Source organism: Staurois parvus, unplaced genomic scaffold (assembly GCF_062004578.1).
Source record: "Staurois parvus isolate SC_StPar_1 unplaced genomic scaffold, SC_StPar_1.0 ptg001531l, whole genome shotgun sequence".
In the NCBI taxonomy this organism is placed as follows: domain Eukaryota; kingdom Metazoa; phylum Chordata; class Amphibia; order Anura; family Ranidae; genus Staurois; species Staurois parvus.
Window position 1 is genome coordinate 2,213 of NW_028319327.1, and position 19,837 is coordinate 22,049.

General features: G+C 38.8%; 1 protein-coding gene across 1 annotated transcript in view; it reads left to right on the top strand.

Moving 5' to 3' along the window:
• Nucleotides 1-2,380: 2,380 nt before the first annotated feature.
• The window catches only part of LOC149435354 (pro-thyrotropin-releasing hormone-B-like), a 49,211-nt gene continuing 31,754 nt past the window's right edge, over nt 2,381-19,837 (top strand). The window contains exon 1 of the mRNA XM_089662741.1: nt 2,381-2,515. The gene's annotated coding sequence lies outside the window, so the exon portion shown is untranslated. The remainder of the gene's footprint in view (nt 2,516-19,837) is intronic.

Consider the following 19,837-nt stretch of genomic DNA (forward strand, 5'->3'; position numbering starts at 1 on the left):
TATAGTGAATGCAGGGTCCAGGGAGAGCGGATATAGTGAATGCAGGGTCCGTGGAGGCCAGATATAGTGAATTTGGGGTCCGGGGAGAGCGGATGTAGTGAATGCAGGGTTAGGGGAAAGTGGATATAGTGAATGCAGGGTCCGTTGAGACTAGATATAGTGAATGCAGGGTCCGGGGCAGGGGCAGACTGACAACTCATGAGGCCCCCCGGGCAATAGGGGATCATGGGGCCCCTGTGTCCTTGCCCAAACTCAATAAAGCCTATGAAAAAGGTACCAGGGGCATCTCATGGGGCCCCCACTGACCCTGGGCCCTCGCGCAGTGCCCGAGTTTCCAAATGGTCAGTCCACCCCTGGTCCAGGGAGACTGGATATAGTGAATGTGGGGTCCGGGGAGAGCGGATATAGTGAATGCGGGGTCCGGGGAGAGCGGATATAGTGAATGTTGGGTCCGGGGAGAGCGGATATAGTGAATTCGGGGTCCGGGGAGAGCGGATATAGTGAATGCGGGGTCCGGGGAGAGCGGATATAGTGAATGCAGGGTCCGGGGAGAGCGGATATAGTGAACTGGTTAATCTTGTAGGAGGAGTTTTCATTCTGCTCTAGGAGGATACAGGACCCCTGACCTCTGTCTGGACAGTGCTGATTGGCCCTGTGCTGATCACATGCACTCTCCCAAGGAAAAAAAAAACCTCTCTAGCAATACACACCAAACTGAGCATGTGCAGAGTGACTCATTGACACAATGTGGAGGATTAACCCCTTAGATTCCACAGTGAGTATAACCAGCATGCTTTACTGCACATACAGACCGATTGTACTGTTGCGGGTTTAGTAAAACTTTTATAATGAGCTAAAGATTGTTTATGAATGGGGCTGGGTATATATTTAATATGGCTTTTTATATCTACTTTAGCAAGCCGCTGACATTCTGTGATCTCTACATTTACAGGTGTGTGTCCAGTCTACCTTCTGCTGCTGGAGAGCTCACCTATGCAGCACAGCTCGATGATGTGTGAACAGACATCATTCTTTCCATTCTTAATTCCTCCACTTGCCATGTTTTTGACATGCGGTTGAATATTAAATTGTATGTAAACTCTAACAAAGGGAGTTATTTTTTTCCCCTTTTTGTCAGTCAAATACACTATTATAAGTGTTTTGTTATATCAGTTCAACAAGTGCAAAATAAAAATACCTGTTGATCCTGCCAGAAATCCTGTGAGCTGATAACTTCCTGTGCTGCCCTCTTAGGTACATATTGGGGTTGGTTTTCTAAAACTGGAGAGTGCAATATCTGGTGCAGCTGCGCATGGTAGCCAATCAGCTTTTAACATCAGCTTGTTCAGGTTAGGTTTGACAATAAGGCTAGGTTCCCATCTGTGCGGGTGGTGCGGCTGCGGATCCGCACGAAAATCCGTACAGCCTCACCACCCACACAGAGGAATGCAGACCCACGGGTGGGTGATATTAGTTCTAATCAGAGGCGGACTGACAGCTCATGGAGCCCCCGGGCAATAGGGAATCATGGGGCCCCTGTGTCCTTGCCCAAACTCAAAAAAGCCTATGAAAAAGGTACCAGGGGCATCTCATGGGGCCCCCTACTGACCCCGGGCCCTTGGGCAGTGCCCGAGTTTCCAAATGGTCAGTCCGCCCCTGGTTCTAATGGCACGCCGCCCGCACTGGAAAACACATCCATACTTGGAACCTCGGCTGTGTTTTCAGAAGAAGTGCAGGGACTTCTTCCCTGCGTGTCACCGGGCACGGGAGTCCATTCAAATCCTCGCAAAACGTGGCCCGCACGGCCGCATAGATGTGAAACAGGGGTAAAACCTGGAAGCTGATTGGTTTCTATGCACACCTGCACCAGATTTTACACTCCAGGTTTAGTAAATCCCCCCCATTGCATATGGTTTTAAACCCATAGAGTGAAGAGCAGTATATCTCACAGAATTCAGGCAGAAGTCATTCTTCGCTGATCTAGTATGCTAGTTGGTTGCAGATCCTCATTGTTCGTTGATTTGTCTCGTTAAATAATCCTCCAAAAGAAGTGGAATCTGTCATTCAGTGCAGGGCGAGGATCTCCTCTGCATCATGACGGAGATTTTTTAGGTGAGGCAGTAATAGAACCCAGTGTCCCCAATGTTCAGAATGTTACTCTTATGAGCTTTTTATTCGTTCTGTCATTGAATTGCGTCTTTTTTTTTTTTTTTTTTTTTAAGCAATCAACTCAGTTCATATTTCTGGTGACCACACATATATTTTGGAGCAGAAGAGGTTAATTTGGATTTATTTAGAGTCTGCTTTTCTGACATCAAACATATAGAGGAGAAAGATGAAGACGTACCCCAAATTACATCACAGGCAGCTCCATCATTGGGCCAGGGGAGGTATAAATAGGGGAGGCAGGAGGCTGGAATAGCAGAGAGGAGCCAGCATAGCCACCACTGCACACAGCCTGTCCCTGACTACCGGAATCCACTGCCTGCAGAGGAGCAGAGCCCACACCACACAGGTAATACCACCCCCCATGTCTTTGAGCCCCCTTCTAATACAGGGCCACCTGTCTCTGACTATTCCCAGCCTGCAGATAACAATACAACAGACTCTGTGCAAGCTGGGGAGGGGAGACTGAGATCCATAGCAGATCATACTTTACAGACTTGTCATTATCATACTTATTGTGTCATTGCCTGTACTGGAGCCATGTATTCCTGTGTATAGTTTGTGTTCGTGTGCGTGTTCCAATGGATCATTACTAGAGAAGACATTACACTGAAATAAGGAAGAATGAAGGAAAGGCGAGAAGAGTGATTCTAGAGATAGAAAAGAGAGAGAGAAATAAAGAAAGAAAGAAAGCGAGAAAGAGAGAGAGAAAGAAAGCAAGAAAGAGAGTGAGAGAGAGAGAGAGAGAGAGAAAGAAAGAAAGAAAGAAAGAAAGAGAAAGAAAGAAAGAAAGAAAGAAAGAAAGAAAGAAAGAAAGAAAGAAAGAAAGAAAGAAAGAAAGAGAAAAAGAGAACGATAGAGAGAAAGAAAGAAAGAAAGAAAGAAAGAAAGAAAGAAAGAAAGAAAGAAAGGGAAAAAGAGAACGATACAGAGAGAGAAAGAAAGAAAGAAAGAAAGAAAGAAAGACAGAAAGAAAGAGAAAAAGAGAACGAGAGAAAGAAAGAAAGAAAGAAAGAAAGAAAGAAAGAAAGAAAGAAAGAAAGAAAGGGAAAAAGAGAACGATAGAGAGAAAGAAAGGAAGGAAGAAAGAAAGAAAGAAAGAAAGAACGATAGAGAGAAAGAAAGAAAGAAAGAAAGAACGATAGAGAGAAAGAAAGAAAGAAAGAAAGAAAGAAAGAAAGAAAGAAAGAAAGAACGATAGAGAGAAAGAAAGAAAGAAAGAGAAAAAGAGAACGATAGAAAGAAAGAAAGAAAGAAAGAGGAAGAAAGAGAAAAAGAGAACGATAGAGAGAAAGAAAGAAAGAAAGAGAACGATAGAAAGAAAGAAAGAAAGAAAGAAAGAAAGAAGAAAGAGAGAGAGAGAGAAAGAAAGAAAGAAAGAAAGAAAGAGAACGATAGAAAGAAAGAGAGAAAGAAAGAAAGAAAGAAAGAAAGAAAGATGAGATTCTGTATGCATTTTGCCACTTTCCTAAAGGAAAATTTGCTGACAATCCACAATAGCAAGCTAGCTGGATGCATGGATGGACGGACAGACAGACAGACAATAGAAAGATGCAATTTTTTTTCAAAGAAAACTTGTTGAGAAATAATTACATTTAAAACAGCGTGGTTGTAGATTAAAAAAAAATCCAGCATTTCCTCAATTGGACAGTAAAATTCAAACTAGAGAAAAAGAATCTTTCTACTGTGTGTATAATTGGCACTCTTTCCCCCGGGTATCAGACAATTAGATGGATTTATCATTTAGGAAAATCCCTCTTCATTTGTATGGGATGAACTCTGTGGCTGTAACGCGGCTCTGCAGAACAATGCAGGGATGGGATTATATAACAGGGTAAAGGGATGAATAACATTCAGGTGTAGCACATTCAAATAAATGGCTAGAAGATTGCAGAGATGATATAGATACATAGTTATTGTTATTATTATTATTGTTGTTCGGAATCAGACACAGAGGATAATGTCAATTACCCCTTCAGCATGCTTTTTGGTCAGTCTGCAACTTGGCAAGATCTGTTGCCAGTCTATCATGAAAAGTTTTGTAACTAAAAATCAATTTAAAAAAAGTAAGGACAAGATCCTGCATTTACATGTCAGTAATCTCTGGGATATAATCTGATTTCATCTTCTTCAGTTAGAACAATGACATCTGTCAGATTTCGGTTTGGCCCCGTTTACGATTCACATAGCAGGAACGACTGTTCCCACTTGCAATTTTTTAGCGCACTTTACACGCATGTCGCACATAGGGCAGACCATTCACTTCAATGAGCTTCCCTATGTGCGTTTGCCAGCCAAAAAAAGCTCCTGCTCCTTTTCTAACAACCAGCTTTGCACAATTTTTAAAGGCACAATTTCCATGCAATTTTGTCACGCGACGACTGCGGCAAAATCATGCTGCGTTTGGGGGTGCCATTAAAAATGAATGTATGAATGAATAAAAACGTGTTGCGCATTTTACCGAGATTTGTCACGGCAGCGATTCTGAATCGCCAAGTGTCAATGGGGCATAAGTGCACTGTGCAGGTCAGTCTTTCTTATGACAAATGAACATAAATGGATGCAATTTTGCAAAACATTAGAGAGAGAAACTCTTTGATCCAAATATATCTCTGGAGTATGTGCAATAACCCAGATTAACAAAAAAAAAATTCCCTTAAAAAAATGGCATAGGCTGAAAAAGGACACAAGTCCATATAATTCAACCGGAAGAAAAAAAAAGAAAAATAAAGTGAAAACCTTAATATATAGCATCTTTTATCCAGATTTGATCCAGAGGAAGGCAAAGAAGAAAAAAAATAAAGTGCAATAAAAAAAATGGCATAGGCTGAAAAAGATCACAAGTCCATATAATTCAACCGAAAGAAAAAAAAATAATAATGAAGTGAAAACCTTAATATACAGAACTTTATACCCAGATTTGATCCAGAGGAAGGCAAAGAAAAAAAAATTAAGTGCAATAAAAAAAATGGTGTAGGCTGTAAAAGGACACAAGTCCATATAATTCAACTGGAAGAAAAAAAAAAGAATAATAAAGTGAAAACCTTAATATGCAGAACCTTATACCCAGAGTTGATCCAGAGGAAAGCAAAAAAATAAAAAAATCAAGTGCAATAAAAAAAATGGCATAGGCTGAAAAAGGAAACAAGTCCATATAATTCAACTGAAAGAAAAAAAATAATAATAAAGTGAAAACCTTAATATGCAGAACCTTATACCCAGAGTTGATCCAGAGGAAAGCAAAAAAATAAAAAACATATCAAGTGCAATAAAAAAAATGGCATAGGCTGAAAAAGAAAAAAGTCCATATATTTCAACGGGAAAAACAAAAAGAATAATTAAGTGAAAATCTCCATATACAGAAGCTTATTCCCAGAGTTGATCCGGAGGAAGGCAAAGAAACCCTAATAGCATGTTCCAGTATTCTCAGAGGAAATCCTTGCAGGTCACCTAAAGCAATCATACATTCCCTAGATCAAAAATGTCTGGTGTTATTACTTTTTAAACCCTAATAGCCAGTTATATTCTCTGCATTTAGGAACACATCCAATTTTTTTTTTCTTAACAATCAACTGACCTTGCTAGAACTAATTCCCGAGGGCGGAACCTTAGTTGTTCCAGAGCAAACCAGTCCAGTCTGCTCTTATCATCCAAACTTCCTTCTGAACTCCTATTGGCAGATGGAAACATCACTTAATGAATGTTCTTCTATAAAAGTTTAAAGATGTTTAACTAAGGGTCCAACCTTATCCCAAACCAATCTACACCATTGGCCGGGACTGGATCTTGTAAAAGACCATTCCACATTTTCACAGCTTTTGTGGTAAAGAATCTTTTTTTACAGCTGGAGATCTAAGGTGATCACAATTCTCAGTAACCTTTACCTATATGGAAGAAAAATATATTTGAAATATATTTTAAAAATGTTCTTCTCAAATATATTGACATATATTTGAAATACTACAATTTTGGCCATATTCAATATATTTCAAAATATATTATATATATATATATATACATACATATACTGCACGTTGAAATGCATTTTTTATATATTACAATATATATATTACATATATTATATATTACAATATATATGAAATTTGAAATACTACAATTTTGGCCATATTCAATATATTTCAAAATATATTATATATATATATATATATATATACATATACTGCACGTTGAAATGCATTTTTTATATATTACAATATATATATTACATATATTATATATTACAATATATATGAAATTTGAAATACTACAATTTTGGCCATATTCAATATATTTCAATAAATATATATATATATATGTATGTATGTATACTGCATGCATATATATGAAATTTGAAATACTACAATTTTGGCCATATTCAATATATTTCAATAAATAAATATATATATATATATATACATATACTGCACGTTGAAATGCATTTTTTATATATTACAATATATGTGAAATTTGAAATACTACAATTTTGGCCATATTCAATATATTTCAATAAATAAATAAATAAATATATATATATATATATATATATGTATGTATACTGCATGCATATATATGAAATTTGAAATACTACAATTTTGGCCATATTCAATATATTTAAATAAATAAATATATATATATATATATATATATATATACATATACTGCACGTTGAAATGCATTTTTTATATATTACAAAATATATGAAAAATAGTTTTAAAAATATATTTCTTTAAATATATACTTCAGGTTTTTTTTAACATATAAAAAAGTCATTTTAACATATATTTTTACATATATTGGTAAAAGCATTCCAAAAATGTAGATTTGTATTTTGAAAGAAATACAGTATATTTGAATATATATATATCTGTATTTTATATATATATATATATATATATATATATATATATATGTTGAAATATGTTTTTAAATATAATATTTTTAATATTATATATATAATATATAATATTGTGAAGAATATTTTTAAAATATATTTCAAATACATTTTTCTTCCCTGTTCGGTATATTTTGAAGTTGTTTTGCTTTGACTCTTTTATATAAATATATATATTTATTGAAATATATTTGAAATATATTGAATATGGCCAAAATTGTAGTATTTGGGAAGTCAATATATTTGGGAAGAATATTTTTAAAATATATTTCAAATATATTTTTCTTCCATGTGGGTATATTTTGAAGTTGTTTTGCTTTGACTCTTTTAGGTCACTTTGCAGTAAAGCAAGGAAGCAGAACCCCCTGTTTCTATATTAATGTGCTTTTCTAAACAAGAATTCCGTACACACAAACTACTTACAATTGTAGGAAAACAATACAAGAGGGATTTTTATGAAACCTGGAGCACTCAGAATCTGACACAGCTGTGCATGGCAGCCAATCAGCTTCTAACTTCAGCTTGTTCAATTAAGCTTTGACAATAAAAGCTGGAAGCTGATTGGTTTCTGTGCAGAGCTGCACCAGATTCTGCACTCTCCAGTTTTAGTAAATCCCCCCACAGGGTATAAGGCTACGTTCACACTAGCTTTGTCAGCAGGCGTCAGACAGGCATTTGGGTCGCGTTTTTAACGCTTCTCAAACGCCTGTGAAAATTCTACACATGGCAGCACACAGTGCTGTTCACACTGAAGCGTTAGCGTCGCGTCTTGGCAAAACGTACGCTTCGTGTCGAGTCAGGAGGAGTTGAAGCCTCCCATTCAAGTCTATGGTGCCGCTCCGCAAACACCTGGCAAGCGTTTGCGGTGCGGTTGCGGAGCGTTAATACCATTTAACTTCATTATAGGCGCTTGTGGTGCGGTTTTAACGATTGGCAAACGTCTATCAACCGCTGCTAAATCGCGCATGGGGCGTTCGGGGAGCGTTTGAGGAGCGTTAAAAACGCTTCCCAAACGCCTGTCTAACGCCTGTCAGACGCTATAGGGGCGCTTGGCAAGAGTTAGAAATAAAGTCAAGTGTGAACGAGCCCTAACTTCAGCTTGTTCAATTAGGCTTCAACAATAAAAGCTGGAAGCTGATTGGTTCTGTGCAGAGCTGCACCCGATTCTGCACTCTCCAGTTTTAGTAAATCTCCCCCACAGACTATTACAGATATTCATACAACACACATGTGCACACGCTACCTAGCTTTCCACTAACATTGGTCTGTATGCAGGAGGTATACACAAAAAAATGACTTAGCTTGGGTTACAGTCAGGGGTGTATTTACCACAAGGCAAACAAGGCATCTGCCTAAGGCGGCATTTTTCAGGGGGGCAGCACCCACCCAAGAAGAAGGGACATATACAGCATGGGGACCAGCTGGGATCTGAAAGAGGCTGCGGGCTGCTTAATGGTGAATGCAAAGCCTGACTCTCGTTCCAGAGCTGTGAAGGTGAGTGTACGGGGGAGGTTGGTGTTAGTGGAAGGCTCTCTCGGGTGGGGGGCCAGGGGTGTTGTTGGTCACTGGTGTTGGTCGGTGTCAGGCTCTCTCTATCAGGGGATGGGGGAGGGGGGGTTTGATTTAAAAAAAAAAAAAAAACTAAATACCCCTCTGGTTACAGTACATGATTTCCGTGACTCCGGGCTCTACTCAAACCATTTGCCGGAAATCCAGCGATCTCCTAGCGTAGATTTAGCGCCATCCCTAGTTGAAGCTCCTTCTCCGGTGAAGCCCCCTTTAGCACAGACTTCCCTTCTTCGTAGGTTGTGGAGCCCCCATTGGCTTACATTTAATGCAGAAAGCAGATAGAAATATTTAATCTATAGAAAAAGGGGGGGGGGGAACATACTGCTCAGTGTGAAGGTAATGTGTACGGAACGGGGAAAAACACGTTCTAGTTTAGGTCCAGGTTAGATTTTGAAGTTGTTTTGCTTTGACTCTTTCATATAAATATTTATATTTATTGAAATATATTTTGAAATATATTGAATAGACCCTAAAATTGTAGTATTTGGGAAGTCAATATATTTGGGAAGAATATTTTTTAAATATATTTTTCTTCCCTGTGGGTATCTTTTGAAGTTGTTTTGCTTTGACTCTTTTATAAATATATATATTTATTGAAATATATTTTGAAATATATTGAATAGGGCCCAAAATTGTAGTATTTCAAATACATGTCAATATGTTTGGAAAGAATATTTTTAAAATATACTTCAAAAGCACGTTCTAGTTTAGGTCTAGGTTAGATTTTGAAGTTGTTTTGCTTTGACTCTTTTATATAAATATTTATATTTATTAAAATATATTTTGAATATATATATAAATATATATATTTATTGAAATGAATTTTGAAATATATTGAATAGACCCCAAAATTGTAGTATTTGGGAAGTCAATATAGGAAGAATATTTTTTAAATATATTTTTCTTCCCTGTGGGTATCTTTTGAAGTTGTTTTGCTTTGACTCATTTTTATCAATATTAATATTTATTGAAATATATTTTGAATATGGCCCAAAATTGTAGTATTTCAAATATTGGTCAATATATTTGGGAAGAATATTTTTAAAATATAATTTAAATATATTTTTCTTCCCTGTGGGTATATTTTGAAGTTGTTTTGCTTTGACTCTTTTATATAAATATATATATTTATTGAAATATATTTTGAAATATATTGAATAGGGCCCAAAATTGTAGTATTTCAAATACATGTCAATATATTTGGAAAGAATATTTTTAAAATATACTTCAAAAGTACGTTCTAGTTTAGGTCTAGGTTAGATTTTGAAGTTGTTTTGCTTTGACTCTTTTGTATAAATATTTATATTTATTAAAATATATTTTGAAATATATTGAATAGGGCCCAAAATTGTAGTATTTCAAATATATGTCAATATATTTGGAAAGAATATTTTTAAAATATACTTCAAAAACACGTTCTAGTTTAGGTCCAGGTTAAATTTTGAAGTTGTTTTGCTTTGACTCTTTTGTATAAATATTTATATGTATTGAAATTTATTTTGAAATATATTGAATATGGCCAAAATTGTAGTATTTGGGAAGTCAATATATTTGGGAAGAATATTTTTAAAATATATTTTTCTTCCCTGTGGGTATATTTTGAAGTTGTTTTGCTTTGACTCTTTTTTATAAATATTAATATTTATTGAAATATATTTTGAAATATATTGAATAGGGCCCAAAATTGTAGTATTTCAAATATTGGTCAATATATTTGGGAAGAATATTTTTTAAATATATTTTAAATATATTTTTCTTCCCTGTGGGTATATTTTGAAGTTGTTTTGCTTTGACTCTTTTATATAAATATATATATTTATTGAAATATATTTTGAAATATATTGAATAGGGCCCAAAATTGTAGTATTTCAAATACATGTCAATATGTTTGGAAAGAATATTTTTAAAATATACTTCAAAAACACGTTCTAGTTTAGGTCTAGGTTAAATTTTGAAGTTGTTTTGCTTTGACTCTTTTGTATAAATATTTATATGTATTGAAATATATTTTGAAATATATTGAATACGGCCAAAATTGTAGTATTTGGGAAGTCAATATATTTGGGAAGAAAATTTTTAAAATATATTTTTCTTCCCTGTGGGTATATTTTGAAGTTGTTTTGCTTTGACTCTTTTTTATAAATATTAATATTTATTGAAATATATTTTGAAATATATTGAATAGGGCCCAAAATTGCAGTATTTCAAATATAGGTCAATATAATTGGGAAGAGTATTTTTAAAATATATTTTAAATATATTTTTCTTCCCTGTGGGTATATTTTGAAGTTGTTTTGTTTTGACTCTTTTGTATAAATATTTATATGTATTAAAATATATTTTGAAATATATTGAATATGGCCAAAATTGTAGTATTTGGGAAGTCAATATATTTGGGAAGAATATTTTTTAAAAATATATTTTTCTTCCCTGTGGGTATATTTTGAAGTTGTTTTGCTTTGACTCTTTTATATAAATATTTATTATTTTTTTTAATATATTTTGAAATACATCGAATAGAGCCAAAAATTGTAGTATTTCAAATATAGGTCAATATATTTGGGAATAATATTTTTAAAATATATTTCAAAAACACGTTCTAGTTTAGGTCTAGTTTAGAGGAAGCCTTGAAATCCTTTCCAGTCCTCCAGTAATGACTTTATATACAGCGCATGGTATTAGCATGAACAGTAAGATGAAATAAGAATGAATAAAAGAATACGGAATGCGGCATAATTAGCATATTTCACAGTTGCCATGTTTGACAAAATTAGTTTCAGTAGTAACAATGAAACAAAAACAGCAGTAATTGGTCCAGAATCTAATTAACATTGGCAGTCATTGGAGAAGGACCACCTTAAGTTAATGGTCATTTGGAGAAGGGCCCTCTTGCACTGATGGTCAGGAAGAAAAGGACCCCATTACACTGGGGATCAGTGCAACAAATGCTCCATATATTAGTGGTCAGTGGGAAGAATGCTCCTTACATTGGGGGTCAGTGGGAAGAATGTCCCTTACATTGGTGATCAGTGGGAAGAATGTCCCTTACATTGGGGGTCAGTGGGAAGAATGCCCCTTACATTGGGGGTCAGTGGGAAGAATGTCCCTTACATTGGGGGGTCAGTGGGAAGAATGTCCCTTACATTGGTGGTCAGTGGGAAGAATGTCCCTTACATTGGTGATCAGTGGGAAGAATGTCCGTTACATTGGTGGTCGGGGGGAAGAATGTCCCTTACATTGGTGATCAGTGGGAGGAATGCTCCTTACATTGGTGGTCAGTGGGAAGAATGTCCCTTACATTGGGGGTCAGTGGGAAGAATGTCCCTTACATTGGGGGTCAGTGGGAAGAATGTCCCTTACATTGGTGATCAGTGGGAGGAATGCTCCTTACATTGGTGGTCAGTGGGAAGAATGTCCCTTACATTGGTGGTCAGTGGGAAGAATGTCCCTTACATTGGTGGTCAGTGGGAATAATGCTTTTTACATTGGTGGTCAGTGGGAAGAATGTCCCTTACATTGGTGATCAGTGGGAAGAATGTCCCTTACATTGGTGGTCAGTGGGAAGAATGTCCCTTACATTGGTGGTCAGTGGGAATAATGCTTTTTACATTGGTGGTCAGTGGGAAGAATGTCCCTTACATTGGTGGTCAGTGGGAAGAATGTCCCTTACATTGGTGGTCAGTGGGAAGAATGCCCCCTACCTTGAGCGCCTGTGGGAAGAATGCTCCCTTACATTGACAGTCAGTGGGAAGAATGTCCCTTACATTGGTGGTCAGTGAGAAGAATGCTGCTTACATTGGTGGTCAGTGGGAAGAATGCACCTTACATTGGTGTTCAGTGGGAAGAATGTCCCTTACATTGAGTGCCTGTGGGAAGAATGCCCCTTATATTGGCAGTCAGTGGGAAGAATTCTCTTTACATTGGATCAAGAGGAGGAACGTCCCCTACATTGATGGCCCGTGGAAAGAATGTTCCTTACATTGGTGGTCAGTGGGAACAAAACTCATTACATTGGTGATCAGTGAGAAGAATGCCTCCTTATATTTGTGTTTAGTTGGAAGAATGCTCCTTACATTGGTAGTCAGTGGAGAAGTGCCTGTTTCATTGGTGGTCAGTGGAGAAGAGCCCCCTGAAGATTGGTAGTCAGTGGGGGAGAAACCGCCTTACAGTGATGGCTATTGGGATAATGCCCCCTGTACATTGATGGTCAATAGGAAGAATAACCTTTACTTTGGTGGGCTGTAGGAAAGATGCTCCCCTTACAAGGAGATAAACAGAGCATTAGTGCTAGTGGTCATGTATCTATGTATGAACTCCTAGCAACCTTTGGAGGAACCTTAGGGCACCACACAGTGTTGATTGAGAAAAGTTGTTGTAGGAGAAAGACCACCTTACATTGATGGTCATTGCGAGAAGGGCCCCTTTATACAAATGAACAGTGGGAAGAATGCCTCCTTACATTGTTAGTTAATTGGAAGAATGCTTCCTCACATTGGTGGTCAGTAGAAAAATACCCTTTTCATTGGTGGTCAGTGGAGAAGGGCCCCCTGAAGGTTGGTAGTCAATGGGGGAGAGACCACCTTACACTGATGGTTATTGGGATAAGGCCCACTGTACATTGATGGTCAATGGGAAGAACAGCCCAAGGGCAGACTGACCATTTGGAAACTGCCCAAGGGCACTGCCCGAGGGCCCAGGGTCAGTAGGGGGCCCCATGAGATGCCCCTGGTACCATTTTCATAGGCTTTTTTGAGTTTGGGCAAGGAAACAGGGGTCCCATGATCCCATGAGTTGTCAGTCCTCCCCTGGGACAGCCTTTACATTGGTGGTTTGTGGGAAGAATGCCCCTTATACTGGTGGTCCATGGCAAGGATGTTTTCTTTACAGATATCCAAAAAGATCATTAGGGTCAACTCCAGTGGTTGTTTAGGGCTGCGTGAGCAATGATCTGTTTTTGCCTTTCAGACATATTACCATTGACACCAATGATCTTTTGTAGATATCTGTAAAGGAAGCATCCTTCCCACACAAGAGGCATTCTTCCCATTGGCCATTAGTGTGAAGGGGCACTTCCCCCAATGACCATCAATTTAAGGTGGTCTTTCTCCTAGACCAACCTTTTTCAACCACTGTTCTCAATCTAGATTTCCTCCAGAGATTGTTTTGGGTTCCTTGACCTGTTTATGCTCTTAAGATACTCTACGACTGACACCAATGATCTTTTTAGATATCTGTAAAGGAAGCATCCTTCCCAGGGACCACCAATGTATGTATATGGGGCCTGCTGGAGGTCATTTTGTAGGGCCCTGGCAGTGCTCATCCTGTTCCTCCTTGTACAAAGGAGCAGATACCGGTCCTCCTGATGGGTTAAGGACCTTCTATGGCCCTGTCCAGCTCTCCTAGAGTAACTACCTGTCTCCTGGAATCTCCTCCATGCTCTTGAGACTGTGCTGGGAGACACAGCAAACCTGGCAATGGCACGTATTGATGTGCCATCCTGGAGGAGTTGGACTGCCTAAGCCACCTCTGTAGGGTCCAGGTATGGCCTCATGCTACCAGTAGTGACACTGACCCTAGCCAAATGCAAAACTAGTGAAAAATAGTTATAAAAAAGGAGTAGGGAACAAATGTCAGTAGTCTCCACCTGTAAAACCATTCCTGTTTTGGGGGTTGTCTCATTGTTGCCCATCTAGTGCACCTGTTGTTAATTTCATTAACACCAAAGCAGCTGAACCTGATTAACAACCCCCTCTGGTACTTACCTGACCAGATCAAAATCCCAGGAGTTTCATTGACTTGATGCTTAACTTGGATTAAAAAGTCTTCCTTTAATTTTTTTGAGCAGTGTATGTATGTACATATATATATATATATATATATATATATATACACATAGATAGATTATTGACATCTTTTATACAACAGGTCCTATTGGGATGCATTGGCATTGAAGGCCATTTTTCGTGTTTGGCCAGCACTGCATTCACCGCAAAAAAGACAATGGTGGACAAGGAGTCCATCTACTTAAACCTTCATGGTTGGATTGGAAGGTGGATGGGGCACTAAGGTTTTAAAAATGTTGCACCTGTGCCAATCTCATCTTCCTCCAACAATGCCCCCCCCCCCCCACCCGTCTGTCTTATTGGGATTTAGCAGATTGTCCAATTATGGGAAATTGTGTGATTCTAGGTAAGATCAATGTGTTCAAGACATCGGCTGTGATGAGCCTAATGAATGGCCCAGCACGGTATCTATCCTCATTGATCTATGAAGGGGTGAACAAAAAAAATCTATAGACGAATCTTCGCTCAGTCAGGTTCTCCCCATTATACCATTTGCTGTTACAGGGAGGGTATCGAAAACACCGTAATAACTTCCAGAAATCAGTTCCTTAGGTAAGAGCTCCACTCGGCGCCATTACCACTTAAACTGAACCCGTGCAAGCTGCAACTGATGGTTTATTTTTAATGCTGAATGGAAATTGACATTATGGGGCTGATTCCTAAAAACCGAAGAAAAAAACAAGTTCTCAGCTGTCGAGTTGTTGCTGATGCCAACCAATCAGATTCCATGAAAAACTAAAGCTGATTTATTGGGAAGATATCAAAGATACAAATGAATGCAGCTCATCATTAAATGTATTTTTAAAGTGATTTAAACTGGTATCAGCCTCCTGTAGTCCTGGCAGCAGCAGAGCTGGAGTATGAGAGGAAGAAGCAGTATAAGGAGCCAATCAATGTGTGTTCTCACAAGGAGCATGAGGATCGGCAAAGAGAAAAGTGACAGAGAGATGAAGTCACCACTGTTCTGCTTCTCTTTTTACTGTGCAGTCGCAGGTTGGGGGCTGGTCCGGGATGACTTGGGCTCTTAGAAGTGGGTTGAATGATACTAGCCATCAGATTGAGGACATCTAGTGACAAAAAAAGTACTGGGAAATCTCCCTCCTGAGCCACTGCTCTGTGTGTCTATTCACACACAGCCCCGGCTCAGCCCCCCCCCCCTTGCTCTCTCCTCATTGGCTCACTGGCTTTGACTGACAGTAGCAGGAGTCAATGGCTCCCACTGCTGTCTCAGCAAGTGAGCAGGGAGAGACTCAGGGCGGCCGATGCTGGATCGAGATGGGGTTCAGGTAAGTATTGTGGGGGCTGGGGGGAGGGGCTGCTGCACACAAAAAGATTTTACCCCGGTACAAATCGTTAGTAAGACTTCATCTGGAATATGCAGTTCAGTTTTGGGCTCCAATTCACAAAAAGAACATTGGGGAGCTGGAGAAAGTACAGAGAAGGGCAACCAAACTGATAAGATGCATGGAAGAGATCAGCTATGAGGAAAGATTAGAGGAATTTAATGTATTCTCTCTTGAGGGGATATGGTCACCATGTATAATATATAAGGGGGGGGGATATGATCTCCATGTATAATACATAAGGGGGGATATGATCTCCATGTATAATACATAAGGGGGGATATGATCTCCATGTATAATACATAAGGGGGGATATGATCTCCATGTATAATACATAAGGGGGGATATGATCTCCATGTATAATACATAAGGGGGGGATATGATCTCCATGTATAATACTCAAGGGGGGATATGATCTCCATGTATAATACATAAGGGGGGATATGATCTCCATGTATAATACATAAGGGGGGATATGATCTCCATGTATAATACATAAGGGGGATATGATCTCCATGTATAATACATAAGGGGGATATGATCTCCATGTATAATACATAAGGGGGGATATGCTCTCCATGTATAATACATAAGGGGGGATATGATCTCCATGTATAATACATAAGGGGGGATATGATCTCCATGTATAATACATAAGGGGGGGATATGATCTCCATGTATAATACATAAGGGGGGATATGATCTCCATGTATAATACATAAGGGGGATATGATCTCCATGTATAATACATAAGGGGGGATATGATCTCCATGTATAATACATAAGGGGGATATGATCTCCATGTATAATACATAAGGGGGGATATGATCTCCATGTATAATACATAAGGGGGGATATGATCTCCATGTATAATACATAAGGGGGGGATATGATCTCCATGTATAATACATAAGGGGGGATATGATCTCCATGTGTAATGCATAAGGGGGGATATGATCACCATGTATAATACATAAGGGGGGATATGATCTCCATGTATAATACATAAGGGGGGATATGATCGCCATGTGTAATGCATAAGGGGGGATATGATCGCCATGTATAATACATAAGGGGGGATATGATCTCCATGTATAATACATAAGGGGGATATGATCGCCATGTATAATACATAAGGGGGGGATATGATCTCCATGTATAATACATAAGGGGGATATGATCTCCATGTATAATACATAAGGGGGGATATGATCTCCATGTATAATACATAAGGGGGGGATATGATCTCCATTTATAATACATAAGGGGGGGATATGATCTCCATGTATAATACATAAGGGGGGATATGATCACCATGTATAATACATAAGGGGGGATATGATCTCCATGTATAATACATAAGGGGGGGATATGATCTCCATGTATAATACATAAGGGGGGATATGATCACCATGTATAATACATAAGGAGGGATAGGATCTCCATGTATAATACATAAGGGGGGATATGATCTCCATGTATAATACATAAGGGGGATATGATCTCCATGTATAATACATAAGGGGGGATATGATCTCCATGTATAATACATAAGGGGGGATATGATCACCATGTATAATACATAAGGGGGATAAGGGGGGAGGGATATGATCTCCATGTATAATACATCAGTGGTCCATACAGTGTAGAGTTATTCTCCCTGAGGTCATCACAAAGGACAAGGGGGCACTCATTACATATGGAAAAAGACATTTAATCTGCAAACACGGAAAGGTTTCTTCACAGTAAGAGCTGTGAGAATGTGGAATAGACTCCCTCAAGAGTTGGTTGTGGCCAGCTCAGTGGATTGCTGTAGGAAAGTCCTGGATTCTTTCCTAGATACACAGAATATAACTGGATATACAATGTATATTTAAAGTTGATCCAGGGAATATCCGATTGCCTCTCAGGGGATCAGGAACTAATTTTTTCCCCTGCAGGAGCAAATTGAATCGTGCTTTGCTGGGATTTTTGCCTTCCTCTGGATCAACTGTGGGTGTAGGATTATAACTTTTTTTTTTTTTGGTTGAACTGGATGGACTTTTGTCTTTTTTCAGACTAACTATGTAACTATGTAATGCATGAAGGTAAAAAAAAACCTTGAGCCTTTACAGCCACTGACATTTCTCATGGAATCTGATTGGTTGGCATCAGCAACAACTCTACGTCTGAGCTCATCTTATTTTCCCCAGTTTTCAGCCTCAAAATGTCATTTCCCAATTTGTGACAAATGTCGATGTGTAAGTTGGAGCGATGCAACAGCAATTTTGTAACTAGTATGTGGGCTCTGGTTTGTTCTGCTGCGGCAGCGCAGGCTTTTGAAGTATCTATCGTCACTGGAGAGAAATAAATAATTGCCTTTTATTGCCCCTGATCTCCGGGACAGCAGACATGTCCCTAGAAATGTCCCTGATATTTAAAACGGATTAATTCTAGCAAACCAGATTTCTTTATCGGTCAATTAGGATTACCTATCACGTATGTCGATGAATTATTACATGCTGTATTTAAGGGCATCATTTACAAAGCGAAACAGTTCATATATTAAAAATCTAATCTCTGAAGTGTCGGCCCGGCAACAAATGGTTAATCATTTTATTATATTTCCGGCTATGTAAGTTATTAACAGCAAAGCTCGCCCAACCAGAATGTCTCGTTAATAGATGGATACCGGTGAATCAGTCATGACTATATATTTATTTAATATCAGGGCTCCGGCTGTGAGATCTGCCCTATCAAATTCCCAGCTTTACCCCTCCACTGTGGAAGAGTCTCCCTTCTTCTGCTGCATTCCTGTATAAAAATAACTTAAAATGAGAAGTATGGGTGTGCAGACCTGGCACAAAGCTAAAGGTGTTATCAGGGGCAGACTGACCATTTGGAAACGTGGGCACTGCCCGAGGGCCCGGGGTCAGTAAGGGGCCCCATGAGATGCCCCTGGTACCTTTTTCATAGGCTTTTTTGAGTTTGGTCCCCATGATCCCCTATTGCCCGGGGGCCCCATGAGTTGTCAGTCCGCCCCTGAGTGTTACCCAAAGCAGGCAATAAGAATTCTTGTTTAAAATCAAGCTCCAGCCAAAAATAACAAGATGAAAAAAAATTAAAAATGAATAGCCCGTTAAAAGATAAAATTAAAAAAACAGCTTTTGCTGCAATATTCACGCTCAATCCAAATATTTCTCCTGCTGTACTCTTTTTCGGCCTATAGGTGTCCCCAGTATGATGGACAGCATCATTTTCACCCGACTTCCTCTGAGCCCAGGTCATCCTGGACCCGCCCTTAGCCTGTGACCGGACAGTGAAAGGAGAAGCAGCACACTGATGAGCTCATCTCTCTGTCATTGTGCTCTCTCCTCCTATCAGCGGGACTCTTGTCAGTACATGAATTGATTGGCTGCTTGTGCTGCTGTTTCTACCTCTCACATTGCAGCCCTCCAGCGGCTAGAATAATTTAAACTTGGAAACATGGGACTCCCTTTTAGGCTAGGTTCACGTCTATGCAGATTGCAGTTGATACGTTTCCCGGGTGCATTTTGCGTTTTTTTTTTCACACCTGTTTTTGAGGCGTTTTTTTTTTACATTTTGCATTTTTTATGCATTTTGTGTGACTTTAGCTGATTGTTAAAAGGTGCCAAATATGGCAGTGGAGGGGGGAGTAGGCAAATAAGCCGAGCTTCCAATTGTGAGTGGACCTCCGCTTTAAGGAGCGGGCAGATGCCGGCGTTCTTAACAGCCAGTAAACGGCATGGTTGTTAAGGAGCAGGCAGCCGCCGGTGTCCATAAGAACCAGTGCACAGTGGGAGTGTTTTACACGTTATGCATTTTGCATTTGTGTGACTTTAAGCTGGTTGTGAAGGAACAGGCAGCCACTGGCGTCCTTAACAACCAGTAAACAGCATGGTTGTTAAGGAGCAGGCAGACGCCGGTATCCATAATAACCAGCGAACAGTGGGAATGTTTTGCACGTTATGCATTTTGCATTTGTGTGACTGTAAGCTAGTTGTGAAGGAGCAGGCAGTCACTGG